A 10,428-nucleotide genomic window follows, 5' to 3' on the forward strand; every position below is an offset into this window, starting at 1 on the left:
GTGCGGGGGGAGGCGGCGGGCGGCGGGGGCGCCCCCGCGCCACCCGACGGCGCCCCCCGGTGGCCAGAGGCGGCTCGGAGCGAGACGATCGGGGGGGAACGGCGGCGCGTGACCCGCCCCGGCCCCCTTGGCCCAGCGGACGGGCAGGCGGCTCCCGGGCGACCCCCCGATCCCCGCCGCGGCGCCCCCCGGTGGCCGCCTGACGCCACTGCGGGGGGTGCAGATTCCGTGTGTCCTCTCGGATAAAAACAAAAGAAACGATTCCCGTCGGGCGAAAGTAAGTGGGACGCAGGGCCCCGGGCTCCGCCGGTCCGCGCGCGCGGCGCCCCCCGCTGGCCGGTCGAAGGGATGACAAAAATAAAATGAAAAAAATTTCAAAAAAGCACTCGCCCCAAACAGACGAAAGGTACCCGGTCCGCCCGGATGAACCCTCCCCCGTGTCCCCGCCGCGGCGCCCCCCGCTGGCCAGCCGAGGTAATACACGATTGAGAGGGGGGGAGTGAAAAAAAAGGGCAAAAAATGAAAAACACCCCACCCATTTGAATGCAAAGTCCCGGAGCGGCCAGGGGTGGACGCCGGTCCGCGCGCACGGCGCCCCCCGCAGGCCAGTTGAAGGGAAGAATGGAACGAGACTAAAAGATAAAAAAATTTCAAAAAAGCACTCGCCCCAAACAGATTAAATGTACCCGGTCCGCCCGTGTCCCCGCCGCGGCGCCCCCCGCTGGCCAGCCGAGGTAATACACGATTGAGAGGGGGGAAGTGAAAAAAAAGGGCAAAAAATGAAAAACACCCCACCCATTTGAATGCAAAGTCCCGGAGCGGCCAGGGGTGGACGCCGGTCCGCGCGCACGGCGCCCCCCGCAGGCCAGTTGAAGGGAAGAACGGAACGAGACTAAAAGATAAAAAAAATTCAAAAAAGCACTCGCCCCAAACAGATGAAATGTACCCGGTCCGCCCGTGTCCCCGCCGCGGCGCCCCCCGCTGGCCAGCCGAGGTAATACACGATTGAGATTAAAAAAAAACCAGGCAAAAGACAAAAACACACCACCGATTTAAATGCAGTGTTCACGAGCGCCAGTCCGCGCGCGCGGCGCCCCCTGCTGGCCGCGTAAAAAAAATAATAATAATAATAATCCACCGTTGTGAATTTGCGATGTGTCCGGTACGGCGGCGGCGGGGAGGCGTCTCCCCTCGTCGGCGCACCCTGGTGGGGGGAAATAAATGAAAGGGAAAAAAAAAAAGAACAGCCCGGGCTCTCGCCGGCTTCCGCAGCCCGGGCTCCCTCCGGCTTCCGCGGCCCGGGCTCCGTACATACAGACAGCAAATGAAATAACGGACGGATGGATGGAAGAGAAGAACAGCCAGGGATCTCGCCGGCTTCCGCAGCCCGGGCTCCAGCCGGCTTCCGCAGCCCGGGCTCCCTCCGGCTTCCGCGGCCCGGGCTCCCTCCGGCTTCCGCGGCCCGGGCTCCGTACATACAGACAGAAAATGAAATAATGGAAGGATGGAAGAGGAGAACAGCCCGGGCTCTCGCCGGCTACCGCAGCCCGGGCACCCGCCGGCTTCCGCAGCCCGGGCTCCCTCCGGCTTCCGCGGCCCGGGCTCCGTACATACAGACAGCAAATGAAATAACGGACGGATGGATGGAAGAGAAGAACAGCCAGGGATCTCGCCGGCTTCCGCAGCCCGGGCTCCAGCCGGCTTCCGCAGCCCGGGCTCCCTCCGGCTTCCGCGGCCCGGGCTCCCTCCGGCTTCCGCGGCCCGGGCTCCGTACATACAGACAGAAAATGAAATAATGGAAGGATGGAAGAGGAGAACAGCCCGGGCTCTCGCCGGCTACCGCAGCCCGGGCACCCGCCGGCTTCCGCAGCCCTGGCTCCCTCCGGCTTCCGCGGCCCGGGCTCCGTACATACAGACAGCAAATGAAATAACGGACGGATGGATGGAAGAGAAGAACAGCCAGGGATCTCGCCGGCTTCCGCAACCCGGGCTCCAGCCGGCTTCCGCAGCCCGGGCTCCCTCCGGCTTCCGCGGCCCGGGCTCTCTCCGGCTTCCGCGGCCCGGGCTCCCTCCGGCTTCCGCGGCCCGGGCTCCCTCCGGCATCCGCGGCACAGGCTCCGTACATACAGACAGCAAATGAAATAACGGACGGATGGATGGAAGAGAAGAACAGCCAGGGATCTCGCCGGCTTCCGCAACCCGGGCTCCAGCCGGCCTCCGCAGCCCGGGCTCCCTCCGGCTTCCGCGGCCCGGGCTCTCTCCGGCTTCCGCGGCCCGGGCTCTCGCCGGGTGAAGATCAGGCGAGAGTAGGGGTGTCCTCCGCTGGACGGGAAGCCCAGGCCGTGGAGCCGCCGCACGGTCCGGGGGTTGACCCGGCCGGGGACGGGCAGGAGGCGAGGCCCGGACTCGCTCCCGTCCAGACGGCCCGAGGCCCCTCCTCCCCTCCCGGTGGACCCGCCCCCGACTATTAAGCCCGGCCAGGGAGTCCACGTCGGCCCCCGGGCGGACCAGGGAAGGACCCCCCTTCCGCGCTCCGCCGTGCTCGGAGGCGCTGACGCGCCGGGCGGACGGGGTGCCTCCGGCCAAGTCCCCGGCCGGGACTTGGCTGGCTGGCGAGCGAGGGAGGGCGAGGGTTAGGGCCTCGCCTGTCCCCCGCCCCGGGCCAAGTCCCCCGACCGGAGCGGAGCGAGCAGGCCGCCCTAACCCCCCCCCCCCCGGTGGCACCGCAGCACCGGAGATTATTCGGGGAATGCTCCACAGCGCTGCTGGGGAAGTGTTTGCTTTAAACACACTCTGCATTGCATACACACCGAAACCCATTCCAGTCTGGTAAACGTGATTCTCTGGGACTTGCGAGAATTGTATGCTGGGTAGTTGAGACATGACTCCCCCATCACCTCCCAGGGTCAGACTCATGGGGACCTCATTTTAGGTCCCCACCATGTCGGAGGTCCCGCCAGTGTTGGTGTGCTGTCTGGCCCTTGTCCCCGTTAGGATATATAAACAAGTGCACACACACACACACACACACACACACACACACACACACACACACACACACACACACACACACACACACACTGTCACTCATACTGAGACACACACACACAGTCACTCATACACACACACACACACACACACACACACACACACACACACACATACTGAGACACACACATAGACATTCATACTGAGGCACACACAGTCACTCAGACTGAGGCACACACACATACTGAGACAGACAGACACACACACACACACACACACACACACACACACACACACACACACACACTCATTCTGAGATACACACACTCTGACACACACACTGAGGCACACACACGCACATACTACCACATCAGTAGTTACCTCCAGCTCAGAATCACTGCAGGAGCCAGTGTTAGATAGAGTAGGCAAAGCTGCAGACAGGCCGCCGGGAACCTGGCAAAGTTGGGGGCATGGCCTAATCACGGAGATGTGGCTACGCCCCCTTTTATATATTTAAAAAAAAACTAAACAAAGCACACCATCAAGCAGCAGGCTCCGGAGCCGGCCAGAGGATACACGGGACCAGCCGACTCTCCCACTGTATAGCTTCTCCAGAGTTGGTGAATGCCGGACAGAGAATGGTGGATCCTCAGACACTACGTAGTGTACAGTGGCCTGGAATGGCCAAAAAGAAGCTATCAGTCAGTTTAGCAGCGCTGCAGGACTCCCCGCAGCACTGCTACCAGTGTCCATCCATGCCGCCGGGTGCCCTGCTGCTATTATAGCAGTCACATGGGGACTACAGGGCGGGAGGCTAACAGAGAAAATGACCAGGGTCCCTAACAGCCTAAGCGGGCCGCCCTCTCAGGTCCTGGCGCCCATAGGCAGATGCCTAAAGCTGCCTAATGGAAGCGCCGGCCCTGTCTACCACAACAGAAGCATCCACTCACCCGAGCATGGCATGCCTCCCAGCCAGGGCAGCAGAGAGCCTGCCTGGGTCCCAGTACTTTTAAGGGGGTCATGGTCTAATCAAAGGAGGTGTGGCCCTGGGCCCCTCTATCAGACCTGGGCCCAGGTAATTTGTACCCTCTCCTCCCCTCTACCCCCGTTTTTAGCAGAATAGCGATCAGGCTAAAAATGGGCGATTCTGCATGTGTATGGTCCGCAGGGCGCACGCGCTAAGTATTTTCACTAGTGATGAGCGGGTTCGGTTCCTCGGAAACCGAACTCCCCCGAACTTCACCCATTTTACACGGGTCCGAGGCATACTCGGATTCTCCCGTATGGCTCGGTTAACCCGAGCGCGCCCGAACGTCATCATCCCGCTGTCGGATTCTCGCGAGATTCGGATTCTATATAAGCAGCTGCGCGTCGCCGCCATTTTCACTCATGCATTGGAAATGTTAGGGAGAGGACGTGGCTGGCGTCCTCTCCGTTTATTAATGTTGATGCAAATATTTGTGCTTATTGCTTAATTGTGGGGACTGGGGAGCAGCTGTATTATATAGGAGGAGTACAGTGCAGAGTTTTGCTGACAGTGACCACAGTATACGTTGTCTGCCTGAAAAACACTCCATATCTGTGCTCAGTGTGCTGCATATATCTGTGCTCACACTGCTTTATTGTGGGGACTGGGGACCACCAGTATATTATATAGGAGGAGTACAGTGCAGAGTTTTGCTGACAGTGACCACCAGTATATGTTGTCTGCCTGAAAAACACTCCATATCTGTGCTCAGTGTGCTGCATATATCTGTGCTCACACTGCTTAATTGTGGGGACTGGGGAGCAGCTGTATTATATAGGAGGAGTACAGTGCAGAGTTTTGCTGACAGTGACCACCAGTATACGTTGTCTGCCTGAAAAACACTCCATATCTGTGCTCAGTGTGCTGCATATATCTGTGCTCACACTGCTTTATTGTGGGGACTGGGGACCACCAGTATATTATATAGGAGGAGTACAGTGCAGAGTTTTGCTGACAGTGACCACTAGTATATGTTGTCTACCTGAAAAACACTCCATATCTGTGCTCAGTGTGCTGCATATATCTGTGCTCACACTGCTTAATTGTGGGGACTGGGGAGCAGCTGTATTATATAGGAGGAGTACAGTGCAGAGTTTTGCTGACAGTGACCACCAGTATACGTTGTCTTCCTGAAAAACACTCCATATCTGTGCTCAGTGTGCTGCATATATCTGTGCTCACACTGCTATATTGTGGGGACTGGGGAGCAGCAGTATTATATAGGAGGAGTACAGTGCAGAGTTTTGCTGACAGTGACCACCAGTATACGTTGTCTGCCTGAAAAACACTCCATATCTGTGCTCAGTGTGCTGCATATATCTGTGCTCACACTGCTTTATTGTGGGGACTGGGGACCACCAGTATATTATATAGGAGGAGTACAGTGCAGAGTTTTGCTGACCAGTGACCACCAGTATACGTTGTCTGCCTGAAAAACACTCCATATCTGTGCTCAGTGTGCTGCATATATCTGTGCTCACACTGCTTTATTGTGGGGACTGGGGACCAGCAGTATTATATAGGAGGAGTACAGTGCAGAGTTTTGCTGACAGTGACCACCAGTATATATAGCAGTACGGTACGGAAGGCCACTGCTCTACCTACCTCTGTGTCGTCAAGTATACTATCCATCCATACCTGTGGTGCATTTCAGTTGTGCGCAGTATATATAGTAGTAGGCCATTGCTATTGATACTGGCATATAATTCCACACATTAAAAAATGGAGAACAAAAATGTGGAGGTTAAAATAGAGAAAGATCAAGATCCACTTCCACCTCGTGCTGAAGCTGCTGCCACTAGTCATGGCTGAGACGATGAAATGCCATCAACGTCGTCTGCCAAGGCCGATGCCCAATGTCATAGTAGAGAGCATGTAAAATCCAAAAAACAAAAGTTCAGTAAAATGACCCAAAAATCAAAATTGAAAGCGTCTGATGAGAAGCGTAAACTTGCCAATATGCCATTTACGACACGGAGTGGCAAGGAACGGCTGAGGCCCTGGCCTATGTTCATGGCTAGTGGTTCAGCTTCACATGAGGATGGAAGCACTCATCCTCTCGCTAGAAAACTGCAGTGCCACTCTTAGATGGGCCAGGTGTTTGTGTCGGCCACTTGGGTCGCTTAGCTTAGTCACACAGCTACCTCATTGCGCCTCTTTTTTTCTCTGCATCATGTGCTGTTTGGGGACTATTTTTTTGAAGTGCCATCCTGTCTGACACTGCAGTGCCACTCCTAGATGGGCCAGGTGTTTGTGTCGGCCACTTGTGTCGCTTAGCTTAGTCACACAGCGACCTTGGTGCGCCTCTTTTTTTCTTTGCATCATGTGCTGTTTGGGGACTATTTTTTTGAAGTGCCATCCTGCCTGACACTGCAGTGCCACTCCTAGATGGGCCAGGTGTTTGTGTCGGCCACTTGTGTCGCTTAGCTTAGCCATCCAGCGACCTCGGTGCAAATTTTAGGACTAAAAATAATATTGTGAGGTGTTCAGAATAGACTGAAAATGAGTGGAAATTATGGTTATTGAGGTTAATAATACTATGGGATCAAAATGACCCCCAAATTCTATGATTTAAGCTGTTTTTGAGGTTTTTTTGTAAAAAAAACACCCGAATCCAAAACACACCCGAATCCGACAAAAAATTTTCAGGGAGGTTTTGGCAAAACGCGTCCGAATCCAAAACACGGCCACGGAACCGAATCCAAAACCAAAACACAAAACCCGAAAAATTTCCGGTGCACATCTCTAGTGATGAGCGGGTTCGGTTTCTTGGAAACCGAACCCCCCCGAACTTCACCCTTTTTACACGGGTCCAAGCCATACTCGGATTCTCCCGTATGGCTCGGGTAACCCGAGCGCGCCTGAACGTCATCATCCCGCTGTCGGATTCTCGCAAGATTCTTGATTCTATATAAGCAGCCGCGCGTCGCCGCCATTTTCACTCGTGCATTGCAAATGTTAGGGAGAGGACGTGGCTGGCGTCCTCTCCGTTATTGTTGAATTGATTGTGCATTATTGCTTAATTCATTGTGGGGAGGACTGGGGAGCAGCTGTATAATATAGGAGGAGTACAGTGCAGAGTTTTGCTGATCAGTGACCACCAGTTATCCGTTCTCTGCCTGAAAAAAACGCTCCATATCTGTGCTCAGTGTGCTGCATATATATCTGTGCTCACACTGCTTAATTGTGGGGACTGGGGAGCAGCTGTATTATATAACAGGAGTACAGTGCAGAGTTTTGCTGACAGTGACCACCAGTATACGTTGTCTGCCTGAAAAACACTCCATATCTGTGCTCAGTGTGCTGCTTTATTTTAATGTGGGGACTGGGGACCACCAGTATAATTAATATTATATAGGAGGAGTACAGTGCAGAGTTTTGCTGACAGTGACCACCATTATACGTTGTCTGCCTGAAAAACACTCCATATCTGTGCTCAGTGTGCTGCTTTATTGTGGGGACTGGGGAGTCGGGACCACCAGTATAATATTATATAGGAGGAGTACAGTGCAGAGTTTTGCTGACACAGTGACCACCAGTATACTATATGTAGCAGTACGGTACGGATGGCCACTGCTGTACCTACCTCTGTGTCGTCATTAAGTATACTATCCATCTACATTCTATACCTGTGGTGCATTTTAGTTTTGCAGTTTGCTGACACAGTGACCACCAGTATACTATATATAGCAGTACGGTACGGAAGGCCACTGCTGTACCTACCTCTGTGTCGTCATTAAGTATACTATCCATCTACATTCTGTACCTGTGGTGCATTTTAGTTTTGCAGTTTGCTGACACAGTGACCACCAGTATACTATATATAGCAGTACGGTACGGAAGGCCACTGCTGTACCTACCTCTGTGTCGTCATTAAGTATACTATCCATCTACATTCTATACCTGTGGTGCATTTTAGTTGTGCGCAGTATATATAGTAGTAGGCCATTGCTATTGATACTGGCATATAATTCCACACATTAAAATATGGAGAACAAAAATGTAGAGGTTAAAATAGGGAAAGATCAAGATCCACTTCCACCTCGTGCTGAAGCTGCTGCCACTAGTCATGGCCGAGACGATGAAATGCCATCAACGTCGTCTGCCAAGGCCGATGCCCAATGTCATAGTAGAGAGCATGTAAAATCCAAAAAACAAAAGTTCAGTAAAATGACCCAAAAATCAAAATTAAAAGCGTCTGAGGAGAAGCGTAAACTTGCCAATATGCCATTTACGACACGGAGTGGCAAGGAACGGCTGAGGCCCTGGCCTATGTTCATGGCTAGTGGTTCAGCCTCTCGCTAGAAAAATGAAAAGACTTAAGCTGGCAAAAGCACAGCAAAGAACTGTGCGTTCTTCTAAATCACAAATACCCAAGGAGAGTCCAATTGTGTCGGTTGCGATGCCTGACCTTCCCAACACTGGACGGGAAGAGCTTGCGCCTTCCACCATTTGCACGCCCCCTGCAAGTGCTGAAAGGAGCACCCGCAGTCCAGTTCCTGATAGTCAAATTGAAGATGTCACTGTTGAAGTACACCAGGATGAGGATATGGGTGTTGCTGGCGCTGGGGAAGAAATTGACAAGGAGGATTCTGATGGTGAGGTGGTTTGTTTAAGTCAGGCACCCGGGGAGACACCTGTTGTCCGTGGGACGAATATGGCCATTGACATGCCTGGTCAAAATACAAAAAAAATCAGCTCTTCGGTGTGGAATTATTTCAACACAAATGCGGACAACAGGTGTCAAGCCGTGTGTTGCCTTTGTCAAGCTGTAATAAGTAGGGGTAAGGACGTTAACCACCTCGGAACATCCTCCCTTATACGTCACCTGCAGCGAATTCATCATAAGTCAGTGACAAGTTCAAAAACTTTGGGTGACAGCGGAAGCAGTCCACTGACCACTAAATCCCTTCCTCTTGTAACCAAGCTCCTGCAAACCACACCACCAACTCCCTCAGTGTCAATTTCCTCCTTACCCAGGAAAGCCAATAGTCCTGCAGGCCATGTCACTGGCAAGTCTGACGAGTCCTCTCCTGCCTGGGATTCCTCCAATGCATCCTTGAGTGTAACGCCTACTGCTGCTGGCACTGCTGTTGTAGCTGCTGGGAGTCGATCGTCATCCCAGAGGGGAAGTCGGAAGACCACTTGTACTACTTCCAGTAAGCAATTGACTGTCCAACAGTCCTTTGCGAGGAAGATGAAATATCACAGCAGTCATCCTGCTGCAAAGCAGATAACTCAGGCCTTGGCAGCCTGGGCGGTGAGAAACGTGGTTCCGGTATCCACCGTTAATTCAGAGGCAACTAGAGACTTGATTGAGGTACTGTGTCCCCGGTACCAAATACCATCTAGGTTCCATTTCTCTAGGCAGGCGATACCGAAAATGTACACAGACCTCAGAAAAAGACTCACCAGTGTCCTAAAAAATGCAGTTGTACCCAATGTCCACTTAACCACGGACATGTGGACAAGTGGAGCAGGGCAGACTCAGGACTATATGACTGTGACAGCCCACTGGGTAGATGTATTGCCTCCCGCAGCAAGAACAGCAGCGGCGGCACCAGTAGCAGCATCTCGCAAACGCCAACTCGTTCCTAGGCAGGCTACGCTTTGTATCACCGCTTTCCATAAGAGGCACACAGCTGACAACCTCTTACGGAAACTGAGGAAGATCATCGCAGAATGGCTTACCCCAATTGGACTCTCCTGGGGATTTGTGACATCGGACAACACCAGCAATATTGTGCGTGCATTACATCTGGGCAAATTCCAGCACGTCCCATGTTTTGCACATACATTGAATTTGGTGGTGCAGAATTATTTAAAAAACGACAGGGGCGTGCAAGAGATGCTGTCGGTGGCCCGAAGAATTGCGGGCCACTTTCGGCATTCAGCCACCGCGTACAGAAGACTGGAGCACCACCAAACAATCCTGAACCTGCCCTGCCATCATCTGAAGCAAGAGGTGGTAACGAGGTGGAATTCAACCCTCTATATGCTTCAGAGGATGGAGGAGCAGCAAAAGGCCATTCAAGCCTATACATCTGGCCACGATATAGGCAAAGGAGGGGGAATGCACCTGACTCAAGTGCAGTGGAGAATGATTTCAACGTTGTGCAAGGTTCTGCAACCCTTTGAACCTGCCACACGTGAAGTCAGTTCAGACACTGCCAGCCTGAGTCAGGTCATTCCCCTCATCAGGCTTTTGCAGAAGAAGCTGGAGACATTGAAGGAGGAGCTAAAACAGAGCGATTCCGCTAGGCATGTGGGACTTGTGGATGGAGCCCTTAATTCGCTTAACCAGGATTCACGGGTGGTCAATCCGTTGAAATCAGAGCACTACATTTTGGCCACCGTGCTCGATCCTAGATTTAAAACCTATGTTGTATCTCTCTTTCCGGCAGACACAAGTC

The sequence above is a fragment of the Pseudophryne corroboree genome, chromosome 11 (assembly GCF_028390025.1).
Source record: "Pseudophryne corroboree isolate aPseCor3 chromosome 11, aPseCor3.hap2, whole genome shotgun sequence".
NCBI classification, from domain to species: Eukaryota; Metazoa; Chordata; class Amphibia; order Anura; family Myobatrachidae; genus Pseudophryne; species Pseudophryne corroboree.